The sequence below is a fragment of the Peromyscus leucopus genome, chromosome 6, assembly GCF_004664715.2.
Source record: "Peromyscus leucopus breed LL Stock chromosome 6, UCI_PerLeu_2.1, whole genome shotgun sequence".
Classification (NCBI taxonomy): Eukaryota; Metazoa; Chordata; class Mammalia; order Rodentia; family Cricetidae; genus Peromyscus; species Peromyscus leucopus.
This window is the reverse complement of record NC_051068.1, coordinates 11,612,432-11,625,690: the sequence shown is the minus strand read 5'-3', so window position 1 is coordinate 11,625,690 and position 13,259 is coordinate 11,612,432. Positions and strand designations below refer to the sequence as shown.

Here is a 13,259-nt window from a genome sequence, read left to right as displayed (position 1 = left end):
TCCTCCGTTGAATCCAGCCCTTTGGTTATGAGCATGTTCATATCGGGACTAGATGAGAATAGATTTAGTGAGCTTACCTCAGAGCTCCTTTCTGGATTCCAGTGTTGGTCTTTCCTTGTTTTGTTTTTGTTTTTTACTTTGGTACTGAAATCAAATCACTCACTTGATTCCTTTTTATGTGGTTGGTTTTTCTATTCTTATTAGTTTGTTCAACAAACATTTATTCAGACTCAAGTAAGATTGGAGGGACACAAACCAACAATCAAAGACTACTCACATATACTTCCAGCCCAGTGGGAAGGGCGGGGCTTTCAATAAGGTTTGCAGGAGCTGATTATCCTTCACGGGCTTTTTGAGTAAAAGTGTTCTGGGTGTAAGGGGCTGATGGTTGTGTCAAATGGATGAGAAGAAGAAATGGAGGCAAGAGCTTCTGTTATGAAGTGGTAAACTGTATAAGGAGGAGTCTAGGTCAGTTCAGATGGGACTCCTCAGGAAGGCTTTGGACACTGCTACGGAATAGCTGGGAAACAGTGTGCATCCATCCCAAGTAAACATTTATTCTGATATGCTGTCAGTCTCAGCTTCTTAGTCCCATGGCTAAGAAGACATAAACTCAAAACAGAAACATAATCTAGTCACATTGGCATCTTGAGGATGAATGGGTTAGAAATGAATCCAGAGTCAGGGAGTCCCATTGGGAGCTTCTGTCCACAGTCTAAAGAGAAGAGGGATGTTAAAACCAGGAACTGTAGCTGAAGATGAAAGGAGCAGACTGGAAGGACTGGCTTCAGGAGGAGTTAATGGGAATGCGAGCTGGGGAGAAAGAGGCTAAGGAAACTGGGAACTCTGGAAACACAAGGAGGGAGAAGCCACATGGGAGAAGAGGTGTGCTAGAGTGCACATGTGGGTCTTGTGTGCCCTGAGGTCCCAGCCATGGGCTCCTGGGGAAGATCTGTGGAAAAGAGTCAGGAGTGTGGTCTGGACTGGAGCCACAGCTTGATGTTGATATGGAGAGACAGGTGAGGAGAAAGCATCAGCAAGAGAGGAAACCCAGACATTCCAACAGAGAGGGCAGAGGGGGAAACCTACAGAGGAAGTCAAGAAACTATTGAGAAGGCTGCAGAAGGCCTCAGAGAAGTTTTGTAAAGTAGGAACTTGGAAATTTACAGGCAGTGCCACTCTTGGAAAATCAGACTCAGAACTTCCTGCACAGACCCAGTAGAGAACGTTCCTCCCATGGGCATCGTTTAAGGTCATGGTGACTAAGAGTGGAAGCTCCTGCAGGGCACCTGCCTGTGTGTCTTGCTCGACCAGACATTCACCCTCTGTCTGCCTCCATCAGTCCACTAGTCAGTTCCCTGGTTAGAAGTTTCAGCAAAGCGAGTGTCCTTTTATACTACTCCAGCAGAACTTGTCAGTCCACAGCCATGAAGGTGTTCTCCTTGGCTCTGCAGAGATTATAGAGGTAGGTGAGATAGTCTCTGGGAGACTCAGCAGTACAGGATACTTAGATACTATGAGGGAGTTAGGGACTAGCATTACCTATGTTAGAAAGGAACCATATTCACTAGAGGAAGCTCTGGAACTCATCATCTTGGCATTGGAAGGGGAGATGGGATGGGTTAGATGAACATTCACTGATGTGAGTGGGAAGAACAAGGCAAGGTGTTGGCGGCTGTGGAAAGGAAGTACCTTCTGGGGACCACACACTGCATCGTTACTAGTACCTTTATCTTTGTCCCTACGCACACGCAATTCTATTCCCGCCAGCCCATCCCAGGATTCCTAAATGCACTGCATAACTTACGCCCCTGGAACCTTTGCTGTAGATGGACTTCAGGGCCTCCTCCATCTCTTCTGGGATGAGTGCTAATGTCCAGCACAAAAGTTATCCTTTTCAGAAACATTTCAGGACTTTGAGATGGGATTAATGGTGCATCTGTCTGTCTCAGCAGTGCAAACTGACATCTGTATTTGCTGTAGATGCCTGGAGAGTTCTAGCTTGTTTAAAAAACAACAAAAACCCCTACAACTCTGATAGCCATGTGGTAATGATGAGGACATGCTTGGGATTTTTAAGGACATTTCTAGGCAACTCTGTGAATCAATTCTCTGTGTATAAATTATGTGGCTTGTCAATTTATGATCTGGAAAATGTTTTCTGTCACTCTGCAGTGGATAGTTTTCAGTGGTGTTTAATGTTCCTTCTCATTGATATGGTTAATTAGGAATTGACAGTAATTCTGAGCTTTAGTGCATTTTGCTCTTGAGGGAAGAGGCAGTCCCAGGAGACTTTAACTCTCATTTTTTTTGAATTATTAAGGAAACTGCCTCCACAATTTAGTGTAGTAGAAGTTGATCAGTAAAAATTAACCCATTTGAATACTTTACATCTGGACTCATAGCCGCAAGTCCCATATGCTCTGTCACACTGAATGAAGGGTGTAGTTTATGAATAGAAGTACATGTGAGGATCAGATGTACGGCTAGGTGTGTGTAGCTGAGGAGACTATACTGTGCACTTGAAATCTGCTGATGGGGTGGATATTGCATGTTCTCATACACATGCACACAGTGTGACTAGGTGAGGTGATGGATGACTGTGGTGATTATTTCACAGTAAACACTTATTTCAAATCATCACACTATATACCATAAATAGATACAGTTTTATTTGTCAACATACCTCAGTGTGGGCTGGAAAGAAGTCAATGATAATAAAATAATAGTCAAATTTTTATTATGTATTTATGGAGCTCAAACAAATTTTGGTTAGCCTAGCTATCAAAGTCGAAAAGATAAGAAAACAATTCTCTGCATGAATAAACTGAGGATGTATCACAACATCAAAAATTTATTTTCCAATGCATTTCAGGGCTTACACTGAGAAGCACTTTCTATCTTTTGAACTTTTGAACTCTCTATGTATTGGGATGAGCAAAAATGAACTCAGGCTTCCTTTAAATATGCCACAGCACTAAATGCAAAAGAAAACAAGTAGGCACTCAAGACTCAATGCACACTGGCCAATTATGTGATCGCAGAGTAGCTTTGGGATATTATGCAGTACTGGAATGAATTTTGATATAGGAACCACAGTAGGCAGCAGCCGTAACATCCTACAGATGTAGTCTCTGCATTTCTTATAAAGCAAATTTTGCTTGAATTCAACTGACAGTTAAGAAGTGTGAGCCAGGAAACAACTCTGTCAGCATTCTCCGACTTTCATAAATCTATTTACAGGAGAGGCCCATTAACATTTTAATTGTTCCACTGCTAAACTGGCTCTACTTGCCACCTTTAAAAGGCTCAGGTTCATTAAAATTTAAGGGACCAGAGAGTTTATGTTCTATTCTAATGACCCAGAGGTGATTGCAAAGGTTCTAAATATTTTTCCCTCTGCTTCATTGAACACCTGAGGGATTCTCTCTGGTAGCTAGACATGCTCAAAAGTCGTATGTTGTATTGCTTTTTCCCAGGCTCATCAGGATGCTCTCTCTGCGTCCCTCTTTTCTCTCATCTGAATACTAGGTACTAGTGTCTTTTAAGGTACATTTATTCCATGGTCAAGTCTTCTCTTGCCTGCTCCCCTCTCCTCTCCCCTCCCCTTCCCTGCTCTCCCTCCCCTCTCTCCCCTCCCTCCCCGCCCCCTTCAGGTACACATGCTTGCACAGGCACATAGAGACCATAGGTCAACCTTGAGGACTATTCCTCAGTTACTGTTCACCTTAGTTGTTGCAACAGCCTCTCTGCCTGATCTGTTACTTACTGATTAGGCTAGGCTTGTACCAGGCTTTTTCTTTGGGGCCACCAACCAGCTCCCAAATCATGACACGGAGGCTTAATGGTTTCAAATGCTTGGCCTAGCTTAGGCACGTTTCTGGCTAGCTCTTTTAACTTGAATTAACCTGTTTCTCTTTATCTACCCTTTGCCTCGGGATTATTACCTTCCTTACTTCTGTATGTCTTACTTTCACTGCTTCTCATGTCTGCCTGGCTGACAATCCGCCTGCCTTCTTGACCTGGGCATGTCCCTCCTTCTCTCCTCGTTCTTCTTTCTTTCTTTCTTTCTTTCTTCCTTCCTTCCTTCTTTCCTTCCTTCCTTCCTTCCTTCTTTCTTTCTTTCTTTCTTTCTTTCTTTCTTCTTTCTTTCTCTCTCTTTCTTCTCTTCTTCTCCTCCTTCCTTCCTCTCCTTCCTTCCTTCCTTCCTTCCTTCCTTCCTTCCTTTCTTTCTTCCCCTATTCTCTTTCTGAGCCTAGGTTTCTCCTCCCATTTATTCTCTCTGACTGCCAACCCCCTGTTCCTTTCTCTGCCCAGCTATTGGCCATTCAGCTCTTTATTAGACCAATCAGGTGCCTTAGGCAGGCAAGGTAAACAAATGCAATACATCCTTACACAGTTAAACAAATGCAGCGTAAACAAAAGTAACACACCTTTACACAGTTAAAGTGTTATTCAGCACCATAAACAAATGTAACACATCTTTACATAGGTAAAATAATATTCTACAACATAGATTGACTGTCCAGGGGCCTGCAGATACTTTGGTCTTTGACCCTTTAGCATTGTGATTACAAACATGTGCTGCCATGACCTGCTTCTTTTGTGTACTGGGGACCAAACTCAGGAACTCATGCTTGAGTGCCAGCCAAATACTTTATAGCCTGAGCCATCACTCCAACCCCTTCCTCACAGTATTTCTACAGCTAGATTCCAATTTTATCAAGGGTTAACTGTGAACACAAGCTTGTTTGAATTAAAACCAGTCACAGATAGCTAAACATACAGATGAGTCTATGTTCATCTTCTCTTATGCTTCTCTATCTCTAGTTGTGTTCCTATCAACAAAATATCAATCATGAGCCTAAATCAACTCTAACTTTTAGGAACACTCTTGTTGCGACTGCTGTGCGTGAGCTGTGGGACCATGATATATCCTGTGGGATCTAGCTTCTCATTTGTGTTTTAAATTTCCAATGTGTGTTTCAGGATGTTTTTTTGGTAGTAGTTATGAGTTTTGAGGATCAACTAGTCTTAAAATATTCCACTAAAGTGATTTGTTAAGTATAATCATTTAGTGTCGATTGTGTAAATGCCGTGTACCCTGTGTGCATTGGACAACACTTTGTTTGACTCCAGTTGACGTGAAGCCTCTATGACAAGAGTTTAAGTACCATTTCTTCTCTAAAGAAAACTGTATTATCTGGGCACAGAGGGAGAAGATTATTTGACTTTTGTGGGGAGACTAAGCTGGAAGGGAGTGATGACCAATGTCAGTGGACCCTCAAATCTTCACCCACATAAACCACATTAGAAAGCAGTAAGACTGTAGTGTCAATTGCTATTTGTATGCTATGGTTTGATTGTAATGTTGAAGTTGGCAATACTAAAAATGTAAATGATACAGAAATAGTAATAATTTGGAGTAATGGGTTACTTATATTTTCTATGCACTTATGAGCCTGAAGAATGAAGTTGAGTGCTTGTGTGACTCTTTCTGAAAGAAGTTCTGGTGGGTTTTGCCCACAGATTGTGGTGAATTTCCAGATGTTCTGTTTTGGAATATTTGATGCTGTCTGGAAGGTTGTAGATGTTGGTAATGAAGGCTGATGAGGTTAATTTAAGTTTCTTACATCAAGAGGGGACTTTTACGGCACAGTCATCACTAGATGATTTTGGAATCTGTTTTGGCTCAGGGGGCATATACTTTATGTTAGTGTTGACTATTGACATCATTGTATGACAGACTTTGAGACCATTTTCATCCTGCAAAAAGAAAACTCCACTTCAAGGAGTGAAGGCATTCCTACGCAAATGTGGCTTGTTTACATGGGTATGCCAAGGATCCCAGTGCCTATGGAAACAGCAAAGTCTTCCCTAGGTGAGGCTCAGAGGAATGGCAAAACTCTATTTTCCTGTGAGTGTGAATGTTGATAGTGTATGCCAAAGCCATCAACCACAGCTTCCTCCTCTGGGATGACTGCAGCCTGAGACTGCTCCCTTACAGAAACCCCCAGCAAAATCTGCTAAACTTTCCTCCTCATTTAGAAGTATACCATTAATCTGCCCCTTTATTCATCTGTGCATAGGAAACTTACTTCCTTGACTCAGATGCATAAGGTAAACACACTGAGGTTCTGGGTTGCTGCTGAGGATCTTGGTGCATCTCCAACAGAGGGCATGGACTACCCAAACCTAGCTTCTCTCCCCCCCCCCCCCGTCTTCTTTGTCTTCGTCATCACTGTCTTAGTCATTGCTATGACAAAATATTATGATCAAGACAACTTAGAAAAGGAAGAAGGTAATTTGTAATTGGGGCTTGCGTACAGTTTCAGAGGGTTAGTCTGTGAACATCATGGAGGGGAGCATGACAGCAGACGGGCTGGCATGGCACTGGAGCAGTAGCTGAGAGCTCACTTCTACACTACAGGCAGCAGGCAGAGACTGAGACTTTTAAAACCTCAAAGCCCACCCCTGGTGACACATATCCTTCAACAAGGCCTCCAATCCTTCCCCAATATTTCTTATAGCCCAGGACTAAGCATTCAAATATGTGAGCCTCTGGGGGCCATCCATTCTTATTCAACCACCACAGTCAGGGTTTTAGAACCAAGTCTTGTTGGATACAGCAATCTACACTTTAAATTGTATACTTGGTTTCTCTCTTCTCTCAGTCCCTGACCGCCACCATTCTAGTTTCTATTTTCATGAATTTAGCCACCACAGAAGTGGAATCATACAGGAGTTATCTCTTTCTGACTGGTTATTCTTGTAGCCTTATGTCTAGAGGCTTATCCATGTTGTAGCATATGGATGATAAATGTTCTTTAGATTAAAACTCCTGTGTTTATTTGACATATTGTCTCTGTCAACTGAGGGTGGACATTGGGTTCCTTACAACTCCTGGTTATTATGAGCAGTGCTGCTATGAGTGGGGACATGTAAGAATCTCCTCCATGTCCTACTTTGGATTCGCTTACATCTCTCCTGGATGCATGATCAGAAGTAGGAGCACTGGGTCATACAGCAACTCTACTGTTAAGCTTTAATGAAACCCAAGCTATTTCTCATTGCACCTCACAAAAATACACAACCCTTTCAATCGCTCTACATCCTTATATTGATCACTAAATGGTTAAATAGTTGAGCATATATACCATGATGTCTTGAAATATGTAGTCAGACATTGTTTAGGCAACCATATTGTTGAGGTATCGTGGTTGTAACATTTTTGTCATTTCTATGAGACATAATCTCTCAGCAGACATCCCGGCTCTCTGGCTCTTCTAATCTTTCTGCCCCCTCTTTCTCAATGTTTCCTGAGACACGTGCAGGAATTGGGTTGTGGGGTACCTGCGATGGCTGGGCACCCCACAATCAGTTGATCTCTGCATCTTTGAGCAGTTGCAGTTTTTTGTAATAGTCCCTATCTGCTTCGAAGAGAAGGTGCTTTGATGAAGGCTGATAGCTACACTTCTCCGTGGGCTTAAGAAAAGTATTTAGAATGCAGTTAGGAATTATGTTGGTCTAATAAAGTGGCAGCAGTGGATTCTCTTCTTAAGATCCATGACTAGCCCCGGGCAGTTAGTTAGGTTTCCAATACCAGGCATCATTTTTTATCCTACTGAGCTGGTCTTAAGTCCAATTAGAGAGCTCTTGATTTCCACAAAGGTCTGAGTACCACTGTTGCACCTTTAGTGGTATCTGGTCATGCTGCTTATTGTTGTAGTTCATAAGCATCACAGCCAGGAAAGAATACCATTGCTTCTCTCTCTTGGCAACTTCCATAGCACCTTCTTGTATTCTTGAAGCTGGCCCACAGGGAGGCTCTCAGGTCAGATCCAGCTCAAATTTTCTGAGTGTTGTATTCAAGGTGCATGAAATCTTCAGTAATAGGGACTTGCCTTCAACCTTTGGGAGTCAACCAAGGGCAACATCAATAGCTTGCCTTGTTTTGGGAGTCTCTTGGACTCTCCTAACCAACAATTCAAAAGGCAGTTTCTCATGCCTGACCTGGTGTTTGGGTCTTTGTGGCCCTTCAGAGGAGCTTTATCACCCCAAATAGTATAACTTTATAAAAATATTTATGTTATATATGTGAGTATGTGTACAATAGATTATATATAATAGATTAAATATTAAATGATATATGTATATGTGAACATACACACACATGTAGTAATGTAATTTTAGGTAAATATAAAATAAAAAATCCTTAAGGATTTTTCAAATAATTTTAGTGTTATTTGTCCATCCTCTGTCCCTCTCCTTCTGTACTGACCTTCCTGTTCCACCTGCAATTAAAGCCCCTCTACCCATTTTTCTCATTTTTTCCTCACATCATCTGTATCCCTCTGTTCCCTTCTCTAGGCCCCCTCCCAATGGTCCTTTTTTACTGTCCTGGTTTTGTGGTTATTCCAGGTAATATATTCAGATCTGAAGATTCAGAATCAGGAACTACAGAGGAGTGAGTACATGCAGTGCTTGTCTTTCTGGGTCTGGGTTGCCTGACTTAATATAATATTTTCTAGCTCTAGCTCTTTTCCTGCAAGCACTGTGATTTCATTTTTATTTATAACTAAATAATATTCCATTGTGTACATGTACCATAGTTTCATTATCCATTCAATCTTTCAAGGATACTAGGTGGTTTCCATTCCCTAGCTATTGTGAATTAAGGGGACAATATTATTAAATGTAGATGGTAGCCTTGTTTACTTGATAGTATATGTTCAAAATAAAAGTAGTTTCAGCATCCTTTACCAATAATACCAAAATTCTAAAAGCTATTAACACTATTAGCTACTTTTGTTGCTGCTGTTTTTATTGGTCACTATGTAGGTTATTACGACATAGTAAGAGTCTGATTATAGATTTTATTACATTTGTTAGGAAAATCTTTAAGCTTACTGAAAAAATAAGTTTTTGGTTTGAGAAAGGCTCTCTAAACAATTGTGTGCATATTATATACCATATTTTTTTGGGGGATCCAAAAAAATTAAACTTTGGACAGTTTGCCCCCTGCCAGTGTTAGATAATTTTTACCATAAATTGTGAGTATAATATTTAAAGAACATACTGCTTTTCAAACAGTAACTTAGAATTTCTAAAAACTTTGCTTATTTGGGGAGAATTTGTTGATGCAATGTGAAGTTGCTTTAAGCTACTCTCTACATTTGTTTACTTAAAATTTGAATATTTGTTGCTATAAAGCAAAAGGGATTCAGTTCCATGTGTTCTAAAGAAAATGAAAGAGCTTAATCATTAATGTTTTCTTACAACATTCCAATATTTTATAACCTATCCTGTCAAAAAGTACTTGGATTTTATCATTTAGTACAATTCCCATCATGATCAGAAAGTAGAGACTTGTAGGTTCATTCGGAGTCAGTGCTATTTTGATTCTATTGAATCCATAGATTCTAGTCAGAAGAACCAGAGTTGGTTGACATCTGTCGGATCTCCATGCCAGGCATCCAAGTATGAACTTTACATATTATTTGATCCATTTCTTCAGCACAGCAGTCATCACATTTGTAACGTACCTCTGGTTAGTGATTAACTATTATCTAGGATGAGAGCAGAAGGGCCCTAATTCCATGGTTTTACAGTTTACAAAATTTTTAATCTAATATTATTTACAGTGCATTGAGGATGACCTTTGTGCCCACTTTGGTTACTCTGTATGAGCCTGATTCCAGACAACTTGTTGCTCTTCTGAAGGATGAAGTGGTCTGGTTAGGACCAGCCAACTGTACCCCATCACCAGGTTCACTGTTAACAGAAGTGGACACTGAAGTCTTCCTCGTTGTCTGCCTCAGAGACTTTCCAATCTGATATTTTCATAAGTTTTATTCTATTTGTTTTGGGGTATCCATATTTTGACATTAACAAGGTGTCAGATCTTTAATTCAGAATGCGTTAGTGGTAGATCTACAGATGTTCAGGTTCTGGTAAACTTGTAGGTCAAGAAAAGTCACCCGCAGTGCCTAACTCTCTGAAGTATTTGGCTTTCATATTAAATATGCTCATGAATACTTCCATGTGTGTGCAGTCCTCGTTATTAATGGATTTGCTTCTTGCTGTGGTTGCTTTAACTATCTTAAAGCTTTGCAACTTCATCTAGTGCCACAGGTGGGACATATTTATGCTCTGGCATGACTTCTGTGTAAATGGTCCTGTTCTGAGGGAGACACAGGTGACATCCTTTGTGGGACCTGTATTCCCTATGGGTACAGACACCTCAAGAGATCTGAGAGCCCCAGATGTAGACTCCCCGTACCAAAGCATCTTACAGACTAGCCAAGAATGGAGCTTGAAAAAAGAGGTGGCTATTCTCATTGACTGCTTAGGGAGGACTGTGAGTCAGGCTTCCCCTTCCCTGAGTAATGAAGGACAGAAGAGCTTTTGACCTACAGACAAATTAAATGCCACCTGTCAGAAAATTGAGTCTTTGTGATTGTGTGAGAGGGAAAACACATTTGAGAGGAAGCAGCTAGGAATGGGAAGTCTGAATTAAAATGAATTATTCCCGGAAGGGAAGATAAATGCCTACTCTGATGGAACCTGAGGCTTGCAATGCTTCCAGTATGCCGAGGTGCCACTGCTGACTGTTTTGTCGAGAGTTCATTTGCCTAGGAAATAAACTTGCTTTCTCATGAATACTATTTTTAAGATTTCTGTGTGTTATAAGGAAAAAAATAAGTTGGAAGCATCCCAAGTGTCCAAGAACGAGCAAGCAGTTGGGTGAAATGATGGCGTATCCTTACACTAGAACATTTATGCAACCATTAAAAACGATGTTTACAAAGAATTTTAATGATCAATAAAATGCTTATATTATAATAAGTCAAAAAGAAGCAGGATACAAATGCCTATAACAACATGATTTTATGTATAAATGTATAAATATAAAGACAATAAGCAGGAATAGAATGAAATATATCAAACTATGTTAGTAGTCTTTATCTCTTGGTGGTAAATTGTGGGTACATTTTGTGCTCTCAGCTACTGTTCACAGTTTTAGACAATTTTTTTTTTTGTAATGAACATCTATTACTTTTTACTTAGGAAAAAATTCTATATACCTCTGAGATGATCTTCCAACCTTTAATCTATTATTGACAATAGTCATTTGAAGAAAACAGTAAGAATGCTTTGAGCCACCAGGGTCCCCAAAATTTATGGGGCAAAATAATTTTTGTATTGTTACATTGTCTCTTCTACACAGCATATGGAGGGAATTTTATAGCTCCTCTGTACTTGAGTAAACATTTGTCATTGTGTGTGCTCTCTGGGTGCTGCTACTGTGTCTTCCAGTGAAAGTCAAACCAAAAACAGAGCAGTTCTCCATACATAAGAGTCAAAGTGTCCAATAGCAGCAGGAGCGGGCCCTTCGCCCTGGATTCCAGTCTTGCTGCCATGTTTCATGTTGGTGACGCATGCAGCCATGAAAAAGTGAGCCACAGCTAGCTTCTCAGACAGACTTGCTAGGCAAATTCCATTAGAGCCTGTTTCTCACCCTATTTGTTTTCTTCCTCTTTCCCTTTATCTTTCCTTCTCTCTCTTTATTCTTCTTCTCTTCCCCTCCATGCTCCTACAAGTCCCTACCCTCCCACCTATAACTGTAATTAATAAGGCAATTCTGTATAATTTATCTGGTAAGCAAGAGAGGTTTATTTCTGGGGTAATGTACAGCCAATAGGGGTTGGTTACAGGATCCGGGAGAGATGAGGTACCATCCAGCTTTCAGGACCATGAGGTATCCTGAAGGGCCCACCCAGCATGTAGCACCTCAAATCTTAAGGGGCTCCCTCTCAGCCATGCCTCAGGGGCAGGTCATAGGCAGATGTGGTAGTTACCTGCTGTCACTCTAGGGCCAGTGTTTCAAGGTCAAAGCTGGAACAGCTACCCACTACACCCACCTATGCCCATCCAGAAATTGTATATATATAGTCTTAGTTAGGTGTAGCAGGCTTTCTTTTGGGCCACCAACCAGCTCCTAAATCATCACACAGGGACTTATTATTAATAATGAATGCTCAGCCTTACCTTATGCTTGTCCCACTAGCTCTTAGAACTTAATTTAACCTGTTTCTCTTCATCTGCATTTTGCCTCAGGGCTTTTTACCTTTCTTTCATTCTATATGTCCTACTCTATGTCTGGCTGGCTGGTGGCTGCCTGGCTGACCCAGAGCACCTCCCTCTCTTTCTCCTTTGTTCTCCTCATTCTCCCCAACCTAGATTCCTCTTCCTACTTATTCTCTCTGCCCACCAGCCCCACCTATCCCTCTCCTGCCTAGCTATTGGCCATTCAGCTTTATATTAGACCAATCAGGTGCCTTAGGCAGGCAAGGTGAAATAGCATCACATCTTTACATAATTAAACAAATGCAGCATAAACAAATGTAACACATCTTTGCATAGTTAAAGTAATATTCCACAACAGTTAGGGTTTCTATTGCTAGGAAGAGATACCATGACCACAGCAACTCTTATAAAGGACATTTAGTTGGGGTGGCTTGCTTGTAATTCAGAGGTTTATTCCATTATCATCATGGTGGGAAGCAAGGCAGCATGGGGCAGACAAGGTGCCAGAGAAGCAGCTCAGAATTCTTACATCCTGACTCACAGGCAACAGGAAATGGTTTGTCTCACTGGATGTGGCTTGAGCATATATGAGACCTCAAAGCCAGCCAACCTCCACAGTGACACACTTCCTCCAACAGGGCCACACCACCTCCAACAAAGTCACATCTTCTAATAGTGCTACTCCCTTTTGGGGGCAATTTTTTTCAAACCACACTGTGTGTGTGTGTGTGTGTGTGTGTGTGTGTGTGTGTGTGTGTGTGTGTATGTGTATGTGTATGTATATATATTCAAAATTATTGTCTCAAAAATTTGTTGGGTTAGATGTATAATAAACTACTAAATGCTTTAAATAAGTTTATTGCCATTTTTTAAATCTCAAAGATTACCTGGACTTCAACAACATGGTTTCCTAAGCAAGACCTGAACAAGGAAGATACCAATAGACATGTTAACACAGAAGGGGGATATCCCATGTGCTCTAATCCTAGACAAAGAACAACAGGCAACTAAGGAAGGCCTTTAGAAAGAGAAATGTTCTAATCTCATAAGTGCTTATCTAATTCCAAGTAGTCAGCCTTGAAATTATATGTATATGTATATATATACATATATATTTGTGTGTGTATACATATATATGTGTGTGTGCATGTGTGTGTGTAAGTATGTAT

General features: G+C 40.8%; 1 protein-coding gene across 1 annotated transcript in view; it reads left to right on the top strand.

Annotated features, from left to right (window-relative positions):
* Positions 1-13,259, top strand: part of LOC114695330 (EGF-like and EMI domain-containing protein 1) — a 695,481-nt gene that overhangs the window by 11,142 nt on the left and 671,080 nt on the right.